The 9609-nt window shown below is 38.9% G+C and overlaps 1 non-coding gene across 1 annotated transcript; it reads right to left on the minus strand.

Moving 5' to 3' along the window:
* Nucleotides 1-6192: 6192 nt before the first annotated feature.
* LOC112781582 (small nucleolar RNA R71) lies at nt 6193-6300 on the minus strand. Its single transcript, XR_003192351.1, has one exon. It is a non-coding gene; the product is annotated as a small nucleolar RNA R71 (small nucleolar RNA).
* Between the last annotated feature and the right edge of the window lie 3309 nt (nt 6301-9609).

Consider the following 9609-nt stretch of genomic DNA (forward strand, 5'->3'; position numbering starts at 1 on the left):
GAATTTAAAAAAAAAAGGGGGAGACGGTGCCAAACTTGGAATACACCAAGTTTGGCATGGAGAGGGAAGACTCAATTCTGAACCCATGGCGCCGTACGTCACTCTTACCAAGTTTGGCGCCGATTTAACCACCTTCACCAATTATAAAGGAAATCTAAGCATTTTGGCACCCAATCTCCCCATTCCCAATATTCCCTTGACCAAATCCTGAGTAAACCCACCTACCCACCCTCTATTTCATTCATTCCCCATTTATTTCCCATGACCTCTCCCCCCCCCCTCTATTATATATATATATGTTTCCCTTCCACCCCCCTCTATATAATTTTAACCTTTCTTATCCTTTTATCATTTTATTCTTCCTTTGCAATAATATTTGTTTTCACTCCTCCGTACGTCTTTTTATGTCCCTTTCTGTTTTCAATACTTCTTTGCTCGAGGACAAGCAAACTTTTAAGTTTGGTGTTGTCTCTTCGCTTGTGGATTTTCTATTTATTTTAATAGCTCCAAAGGGAGACAAATCATCTTGAGGGAGGAGCACAGCCTGAAGAATAAAACGGCCATTAGGATAACTGAGGTAGTGTGTTCCTTTCATTTTGTATTTCCTCCCATTCTTACCATGTTATGTTCCTGTTTTTTGCTGTTTTGCCTTAGTTATTGCATGATCATTTGTTATTTTAATTCCTAGGTTCTAGTTTAATTTACTTTTTTTTATTTTGTTGTTTACTTGTAATTCTGAAAAATGTCTCATGTATTACTCATTGAGCCTGAATTCAAAAGAAAAGGAAGAAAAAAAATGTGTTGCATGAGAAAAAGAGTTTATAACAAAGAGTAGTCTTAATTACCTAAATATGGTGGTATTATTGTTGATTCTGAATGCATGATATGAACAGTGGATATTTGAATTTGAATCAAAGGATGTTGATGTATAAAGAACAAGAATTTAGAGAACTATTATGAATTATCTGAAGTTAGTGAAAGCTTAATCCTCGAAGCAAAAGAAATAACAAATGAAAAATAAAAGCAAGGTCCAAGAATCTGAGCATCAATGACTAGGGAGGTCAGACATGATTAAAAGCTCAAAGAGTTATTTTCCTAGTCATATGCTTATGGTGTTCTTGTGTCAAGTAATCCTTGAGACAGAATATTTAGAGTCGAGATCAAATGCAATTAGCAAAGTATGCCAAAGGCTTTGAGTACCACTGTCTGGGAGTAGCTGAAAGAAAAATTAGAACTTCAAGAGAGTTTCTCAGTTAAGTGCTTGTGGTGTTCTGGTGTCAATTAACCCTTGAGACAGAACATTTAAAGTCACGGCTAGGCTCAAGGTGCAGAGCACCAATTAAAAGAGAATTGAAGGACATCTGTTGTGTTCAAAGATTAAATGAAGTATAAAGATCAGAGAATTCATAATATTATCCGGATTCTAATTCCGAATGACAGTAACATTCTTCTGATTCAAAGGATAGTGAGATGCCAAACCTATTCAGGATTGCAGTTGAAAACCCCACTTCAAGAAGAAACATGATCTTAATCGAACTCTCACTCTAATGCAAATTCACATCCTGAGCCTATAGTAGCTTTGGTTGCTTGAGGACAAGCAATAATTCAAGTTTGGTGTTGTGATGCATGAGCATCTTCTCTATCTTTTCCTAGTGAATTTGCACTCAAATTGTTGAGTTTAATCAAGATTTGATTACCTTTAGCAACTATGAATTCTACTTTGAGTTGTTTTCAATTTTTGTTTATTTCAGGTAGCATTCGGATGGATTTGACGGAGTTTTGTAGTAGAAAAGGAAGAAAGCAAATGATGCTATCAACCCTGACCTCTTTGTACTCAAACAGAAATAACTTGAGCTACAGATGTTTAATTGACGTGATTTTAGTGGCGTTGCAAAGCTAACTTCCAGAGCTTTCTGACGATATATAATAGTATACTCTTTTCTTCCATTTCGTATGGACCACTTCACGCCAAACCTGAGGAAGCTCAAGTTTGGCGCCAGCTCAATCATCCCAGGGAGAACTCGCTGCCATCTCCACGCTGAACTTGAGTTTACTCAAACTCAAGTTTGGCGCCAACTCAAAGGATCCAAGGAGAATTCACACTTCCATCTGCATGCCAAACTTACTCAAGTTCGGCGCCAAATCAAAGGACTCCAGAGGGAAGCTACGCACGACCTTCACGCCAAACTTGGATCCTTCCAAGTTTGGCGCCAACCCTAATTAAGCCAGTGGTCCCCAACCTCGTCCAAAGGCTTGCACAAATCATTCATTTAGTTTTGATTTAAATTTTATTTTATATTTAGGAAAAGATATTATTTAGTTTTAGGAAATATATTTTACATTTATTAGGATTAGATATAAAAGGGAAAAGAATAAGCCCTTCGGGCACATCTCTTTTCTCTTACCTCATTCCGTAATTTACAGTTTTATAGAATCCTAGTTTCTTTCTAAACCATGAGCAACTAAACCTCCACTATTAAGGTTAGGAGCTTGATGAGCGGATAATTTATACGCTTTTTGGCATTGTTTTTAGTATGTTTTTAGTATATTTTAGTTAGTTTTTATTATGTTTTTATTAGTTTTTAAATAAAAATCACAAATCTGGACTTTATTATGAGTTTGTGTGTTTTTCTGTGATTTCAGGTATTTTCTGGCTGAAATTGAGGGACCTGAGCAAAAATCTGATTCAAAGGCTGAAAAAGGACAGCAGATGCTGTTGGATTCTGACCTCCCTGCACTCGAAGCGGATTTTCTGATGCTACAGAAGCTCAATTGGCGCACTTTTAATTGCGTTGAAAAGTAGACATCCTGGGCTTTCTAGCAATATATAATAGTCCATACTTTGGCTGAGATTTGATGGCCCAAACAGGCATTCTAAGTCAGCTTAAGAATTCTAGCGTTTAACTCCAAAACTGGCACAAAAGCTGGAGTTAAACGCCCAAACTGGCACAAAAGCTGGCGTTTAACTCCAAGAAAAGTCTCTACACATGGAAGCTTCAATGTTCAGCCCAAGCACACACCAAGTGGGCCCGGAAGAAGATTTCTGCATTAATTACCTATTTCTGTAACCCTAGGCTACTAGTTTTCTATAAATAGGACCTTTTGCTATTGTATTTTCATCTTTTAATCATGTTTTGATGATTGAACCCTCTTTGGGAGGCTGGCCATTCGGCCATGCCTGGACCTTTTGTTCTTATGTATTTTCAACGGTGGAGTTTCTACAGACCATAGATTAAGGTGTGGAGCTCTGCTATTCTTCATATATTAATACAAAGTACTATTGTTTTTCTATTCAACTCAAGTCTATTTCTTCTCCAAGATATTCATTCATTCTTCAACTTGATGAATGTGATGATCCGTGACACTCATCATCATTTTCACCTATGAACATGTGCCTGATAACCACCTCTGTTCTACTAGCAATGGCTTGAATGCGTATCTCTTGGGTTTCTAATCTAACATTGGAACCTTCGTGGTATAGGCTAAACCTTGTCTTTGGTATTCTGAGTAGGATCTGGGAAGGGATGACTGTGACGAGCTTCAAACTCACGATTGTTGGGCGTGTGACAGACGCAAAAGGATCAATGGATCCTATTCCAGCATGATCGAGAACCGACAGATGATTAGCCGTGCGGTGACAGCGCATTTGGAACGTTTTCACTGAGAGGACGGGAAGTAGCCATTGACAACGGTGATGCCCAACATAAAGCTTGCCATGGAAAGGAGTATGAATGATTGGAAGAAGGCAATAGGAAAGCAGAGGTTCAGGAGGAACAAAGCATCTTCATACGCTTATCTGAAATTCCAACCAAAGAATTACATAAGTATCTCTATCTTTATTTTATGTTTTATTCATCTTTTAATTATCAATTCTCCATCACCATCTGAATTCACCTAACTGAGATTTACAAGGTGACCATAGCTTACTTCAAGCCGACAGTCTCTGTGGGATCGACCCTTACTCGCGTAAGGTATTACTTGGACGACCCAGTGCACTTGCTGGTTAGTTGTGCGAAATTGTGACAAAGTGTAATTCACGTTTAAGAGCTCTAAGTCCTTTGGCGCCATTGTTGATGATCACAATTTCGTGCACCAAGTTTTTGGTGCCGTTGCCGGGGATTGTTCGAGTTTGGACAACTGACGGTTCATCTTGTTGCTTAGATTAGGTACTTTTCTTTTTATTTTTCAGAATTTTTAAGAATGAATTCTAGAGTTTCAAGGTGATGTTCTTATCATCACAAAAGCTGATTGATTCTCATCAATTTAACTGCTGAATGTAATGTCCTGCTGAAGCTTGGCCAACCATGTCTAATCTTTTTAGACTGAAGCTTTAGACTAACATTGCATGATTCCTGGAATTCTTATTAAAAGTTTTGATTCTCTTTATTTTCTTTTCCATATAATTTTCGAAAACCACAAAAAAAATTTTATGTTTTAGTCTAGTATCAATTTTTAAGTTTGGTGTCAATTACATGTTTCTGTTCTTCTTGCATTTTTCGAATTCATGCATGTGTCTTCATTAATCTTCAAGTTGTTCTTGATGATTTGCTTGCTCTGATCTTTAAATTCTCTTGTTATGTGTGTTTTGTTGTTTTTCTTATGCATTCTCAATTTGTTAGAGTCTCTAATACAAAATTTCTAAGTTTGGTGTCTTGCATGCATTGTTTATTTGATCTTAGTTGCATTTTTATTGTTTCTCATCATCAAAAACTCAAAAATATTTTCAAAAATATGTCTTTTCAAGTCAATAATACAGAGAATTGAAGATTCAGAACATTCAGCAGAGGAATCAAACAGAAAAAGCTGGCCATTCAAAACACCTAGTGAAGAAGGAAAACTGGCGTTTAAACGCCAGCCAGGGTACCTGGTTGGGCGTTTAACGCCCAAAAGGGTAGTATTTTGGGCGTTAAACGCCAGAATGGATGCCATTCTGGGCGTTTAACGCCAGAAGGACAACTAGAGGGAAGATTTTATTTTTAATTCAATTTTTTTTCAAATCTTCATAATTTTTCAAAATCAAATCTTTTTCAAATCTTATATTTTCAATCATATCTCTTCAAAATCAATTTCTTTCCATTTTTTTATTTTCGAAAATCCTTGTTATAATTAGTGATTTAATTCAAAATTTTCAAGTTGTTACTTGCCTATTAAGAAAGGATCAAAAATTTTAATTCTAGAATCATATCTTCTAATTTCTTGTTAGTCAAGTAATGAGCTTTAATTTTAAAACTTTCCCTTTTATTCTGATTTTCAATCATATCTTCTCAATCATATCTTTTCAATCACATCTTTTTCAAAATTAATTTTCAATCATATCTTTTTAATTTCTAATTTCAAAATCTTTTTCAAAAATCACTTAATTTCTTTCCCAATCTTAATTTTCGAAAATCTCAATCAAATTTTCAAATTTCTTTTAATTATTTCAAAATCTTTTTAATTTATTTTCGAAAATTCTTCCCCTCTTCTCACATCCTTCTATTTAAAGGACTAACACTCCTCCTCAAGGTATAATTCGAACTCCCTCCTTCTTTATATGTTCGAATTCTCTTCCATCTACCTCCTCCTTCTATTCTTCTTTTCCTCTGACACCTCAAGGAATCTCTATACTGTGACATAGAGGATTCCCTACTTTCTTGTTCTCATCTCTTTCATATGAGCAGGAACAAAGATAAAGGCATACTTGTTCAAGCTGATCCTGAACCTGAAAGGACCTTGAAGATAAAGCTAAGAGAAGCTAAAGCACAATTCTCATTAGAGGGCCTAACAGAGCTTTTCAAGGAAGAGAAAACCATGGCAGCCGAAAACAACAATGCCAACAATGCAAGGAAGGTGCTTGGTGACTTTACTGCACCTACTCCCGACTTCTATGGGAGAAGCATCTCAATCCCTGCCATTGGAGCAAACAACTTTGAGTTTAAGCCTCAATTAGTTTCTCTAATGCAACAGAATTGCAAATTTCATGGACTTCCATTGGAAGATCCTCATCAGTTCTTAGCTGAATTCATGCAAATCTGTGACACTGTCAAGACCAATGGGGTTGACCCTGAAGTCTGCAGACTTATGATTTTTCCTTTTGCTGTAAGAGACAGAGCTAGGACATGGTTGGATTCACAACCTAAAGAAAGCCTGAACTCTTGGGAAAAGCTAGTCAATGCCTTCCTCGCAAAGTTCTTTCCACCTCAAAAATTGAGCAAGCTTAGAGTGGAAGTCCAAACCTTCAGACAAAAGGAAGGAGAATCCCTCTATGAAGCTTGGGAAAGATATAAGTAATTGATCAGAAGATGTCCTTCTGACATGCTTTCTGAATGGAGCATCATAGGTATTTTCTATGATGGTCTGTCTGAACTATCCAAAATGTCATTGGATAGCTCTGCTGGAGGATCTCTTCATCTGAAGAAGACGCCTGCAGAAGCTCAGGAACCCATTGAAATGGTTGCAAATAACCAATTCATGTACACTTCTGAAAGGAATCCTGTGAATAATGGGATAGCTCAGAAGAAACGAGTTCTTGAGATTGATACTCTGAATGCCATATTGGCTCAGAATAAAATATTGACCCAACAAGTCAATATGATTTCTCAGAGTCTGTCTGGAATGCAAGCAGCAACAGGCAGTACTAAGGAAGCTTCCTCTGAAGAAGAAGCTTATAATCCTAAGAACCCAGCAATGGAAGAGGTGAATTACATGGGAGAAACCTATGGAAACACCTACAACCCTTCATGGAGAAATCATCCAAATCTCTCATGGAAGGATCAACAGAGACCTCAACAAGGTTTCAACAACAATAATGGTGGAAGAAACAGGTTTAGCAATAGCAAGCCTTTTCCATCATCTTCTCAGCAACAGACAGAGAATTCTAAGCAAAGCCACTCTGACTTAGCAACCATTGTCTCTGATCTAATCAAAACCACTCAAAGTTTCATGACTGAAACAAGGTCCTCCATTAGAAATTTGGAAGCACAAGTGGGTCAGCTGAGTAAGAAAATTACTGAACTCCCTCCTAGTACTCTCCCAAGCAATACAGAAGAGAATCCAAAAAGAGAGTGCAAGGCCATAACCACAACCCACACGGCCGAACCTGGAGAGGAGGAAGAGGCAGTGATCTCCACTGAGGAAGACCTCAATGGACGTCCACTGGCCTCCATGGAGTTCCCTGATGAGGAACCATGGGAATCTGAGGCTCATACTGAGACCATAGAGATTCCATTGAATTTACTTTTGCCATTCATAAGCTCTAATGAGTATTCTTCCTCTGAAGAGGATGAAGATGTTATTGAAAAGTAAGTTGCTAAGTACCTTGGAGCAATCATAAAGCTAAATGCCAAGTTGTTTGGTAATGAGACTTGGGAGGATGAACCTCCATTGCTCATTCAAGAACTGGATGACTTGACTAGGCAGAAATTACCTCTGAAGAGACAAGACCCTGGAAAATTCTTAATCCCTTGTACCATAGGCACCATGACCTTTGAGAAGTCTCTGTGTGACCTGGGGTCAAGAATAAACCTTATGCCTCTCTCTGTAATAGAGAAGCTAGGGATCATTGAGGTACAAGCTGCTAGAATCTCACTAGAGATGGCAGACAATTCAAAGAAACAAGCTTATGGACTCGTAGAGAATATCTTGGTAAAGGTTGAAGACCATTACATCCCTGCTGATTTCATAATCCTAGAGACTAGGAAGTGTATGGATGAATTCATCATCCTTGGCAGACCCTTCCTAGCCATAGCAAAAGCTGTGATTGATGTTGACAGAGAAGAATTGATCATTCAAGTGAATGAAGACTCCCTTGTGTTTAAAGCTCAAGGATATCCCTCTGTAACCATGGAGAGGAAGCATGAAGAGCTTCTCTCAATACAGAGTCAAACAGAGCCCCCACACTCAAACTCTAAGTTTGGTGTTGGGAGGTCACAACCAAACTTTAAGTTTGGTGTTAACCCCCACATTCAAACTCTAAGTTTGGTGTTGGGAGGTTCCAACATTGCTCTGAACATCTGTGAGGCTCCATGAGAGCCACTGTCAAGCTATTGACATTAAAGAAGCGCTTGTTGGGAGGCAACCCAATTTTTACTTATCTATATTAAATTTCTATTTTCTTTTATTATTTTATATTTTCTATAGGTTGATGATCATATGAAGTCACAAAAACAATTGAAAAAGCAAAAAATAGAAGGAAAAATAGAATGAAAAACAGAACATCCTGGAGGAGAAACTTACGGGCGTTTAAACGCCAGTAAGGGTAGCAGAATGGGCGTTAAACGCCCAGTCTGGCACCATTCTGGGCGTTTAACGCCAGAAATGGGCACCAAACTGGCGTTTAACACCAAGAATGGGCAAGAAGTTGGCGTTAAACGCCAAAAATGGGCAGCAGCCTGGCGTTTAACACCAGGATTGGCAGCAAGGGGCGTTTTACACGCCACATGGTGCAGGGATGAGAAATCCTTGACACCTCAGGATCTGTGGACCCCACAGGATCTCCACCTACCCCACCTCTCTCTCTCTTCTTCACCCATTCACCAATCACCTCAATACCTCTTCCCCAAAAATCCCTCACCTATCAAATCCCACCATTCTCTTCACCACTTACATCCATCCTTCATATCACTCCACCTACCTCACCATTCAAATTCAAACCACTTTCCCACCCAAACCCACCCATAATGGCCGAACCACACCCCCCTCTCCACTCCTATATAAACCCATCTTCACTCCTTCATTTTCACACAACCTAAACACTACCCATCCCCCTTGGCTGAAACACAAAGCCCCCTCCATCTCCTCTATTTCTTCTTCTTCTACTCTCTTCTTTCTTCTTTTGCTCGAGGATGAGCAACCTTCTAAGTTTGGTGTGGTAAAAGCTAAAGCTTTTTTGTTTTTCCATAACCATTAATGGCACCAAAGGCCGAAGAAACCTCTAGAAAGAGGAAAGGGAAGGCAAAAGCTTCCACCTCCGAGTCATGGGAGATGGAGAGATTCCTCTCAAGGGTTCATCAAGACCACTTCTATGAAGTTGTGGCCAAGAAGAAAGTGATCCCTGAGGTCCCTTTTAAGCTTAAAAAGGGCGAATATCCGGAGATCCGACATGAGATTTGAAGAAGAGGTTGGGAAGTTCTCACCAACCCCATTCAACAAGTCAGAATCTTAATGGTTCAAGAGTTCTATGCCAATGCATGGATCACCAAGAACCATGATCAAAGTGTGAACCCAGACCCTAAGAATTGGCTTACAATGGTCCGAGGGAAATACTTCGACTTTAGTCCGGAAAATGTAAGGTTGGCATTCAATTTGCCTATGATGCAAGGAGACGCACACCCATACACTAGAAAGGTGAACTTTGATCAAAGGTTGGACCAAGTCCTCATGGACATCTGTGAAGAGGGCACTCAATGGAAGAGAGATTCAAGAGGAAAGCCAGTTCAGCTAAGAAGGCATGACCTCAAGCCCGTGGCTAGGGGATGGTTGGAGTTCATCCAACGCTCAATCATTCCTACTAGCAACCGATCTGAATTTACTATAGACCGGGCTATCATGATTCATAGCATCATGACTAGAAAGGAAGTAGAAGTTCATGAGGTTATATCCCAAGAACTCTACAAAGTGACGGACAAGTCC

The sequence above is a fragment of the Arachis hypogaea genome, chromosome 19 (genome assembly GCF_003086295.3).
Source record: "Arachis hypogaea cultivar Tifrunner chromosome 19, arahy.Tifrunner.gnm2.J5K5, whole genome shotgun sequence".
NCBI classification, from domain to species: domain Eukaryota; kingdom Viridiplantae; phylum Streptophyta; class Magnoliopsida; order Fabales; family Fabaceae; genus Arachis; species Arachis hypogaea.